Source organism: Marmota monax, unplaced genomic scaffold (assembly GCF_021218885.2).
Source record: "Marmota monax isolate L192 unplaced genomic scaffold, Marmota_monax_Labrador192_F-V1.1 WCK01_AAM20220418_F8-fsc00379, whole genome shotgun sequence".
NCBI classification, from domain to species: domain Eukaryota; kingdom Metazoa; phylum Chordata; class Mammalia; order Rodentia; family Sciuridae; genus Marmota; species Marmota monax.
Window position 1 is genome coordinate 669,891 of NW_026693072.1, and position 1,304 is coordinate 671,194.

General features: G+C 35.4%; 1 non-coding gene across 1 annotated transcript; it reads right to left on the bottom strand.

The window, feature by feature from the left end:
- Positions 1–796: 796 nt before the first annotated feature.
- Trnaa-ggc (transfer RNA alanine (anticodon GGC)) lies at positions 797–869 on the bottom strand. The gene has a single exon. It is a non-coding gene; the product is annotated as a tRNA-Ala (tRNA).
- Positions 870–1,304: the final 435 nt, after the last annotated feature.

Consider the following 1,304-nt stretch of genomic DNA (forward strand, 5'->3'; position numbering starts at 1 on the left):
GCATAACAAAATATACTTACTACAAAAACGTCAGTATTGAATATGTCAATGAAACAAAAGAACTGTTGGAATCTTTATTTTGCTTCATATTATACATTTAGAACTGGAAAAAGTGATTTAACATTTTGAACAAAGTTTCTCCATTAATGATGACTCTCAAAAATTTAAAGAGATGATTCATTGAAAACGTTGATCAGGAATTTCATGGAATCTTTCATGCATAAAGCCTTTCATTTTTCCTTCCTTTAACAAACATTTATAGTATTCCTATTCTTTGCTCAGAGTTAATCTAATGCATGGAATCTATCAGTAAACAAAATAAACAAAAACCCTGCCCTCAAAATGCCAGAAGTTGAAGTATGCACAAGGACTATTGGCTACCTCTATCGTAAATACACTTCTGAAAAGAAAGTTCACATTGTTATACCACATGGGACTGTCTATTCATCTTAAAAGCAAGGGGACAGAATAAGCTCTATATATCATTGAGTGGTGTTAGTTTTTTCATGTTTTAATGTTTTATAAAATTATCATGTGTCATTGTTCCAAATCTCTATCCAGGGATCTGTTTCTTTTTCCACACCCCTCCCCTATCTTTCAATGGATAAATAATAAATTCTCATTCACAGGGAATGAGACTAAATCTCATTAGACAGGGCTTTATCTACCTGGAATACGGAAAACTGAAGATTTCTTGCAATTATATATATTTTAAGGGAAAAAGATATACTGTATCTATTTGTTTGTGTTTTTTTTTTAAGTTGTTGATGGACCTTTATTTTATTTATTTATTTATATGTGGTGCTGAGGATCGAACCCAGTGCCTCATGCATGCCAGGCAAGCGCTCTACCACTGAGCCACAACCACAGCCCCTACTGTATCTATTTGTATAAAAATCCTTTTATAAAATTTCAAAACCTTTGAGTCTGCCTGTAGTCTTCAAGTCATAATGGTGAGTTTTCTGTCTTTCTGGGTCACTCTTTTCTAAAAGATTTGCTGCTTTCACCTCCCCTATGTGCACCGGGAGTCAGAGTACCTGTGGAATCTAACTACATCTTTTAGATTACTCTCTACAATTCTTTCTATGAGGCCAGAGGGGTTTATACAAATGTCTCCACTGCTTGCCCTGACCTTTCAAAGACCGTGCAATTAGTTATGTTACTCATACATGAAGAGCCCTCACCCACAGCTTGATTAAAGCAGTAATTCCAAATTTTGGCATAGCAGCACACACACAGGAAGTGATCTTTGCACAAAACCCTGGGGTAAAGTGGAGAGCATTGGGGGCATTAAAAGAAAGTAG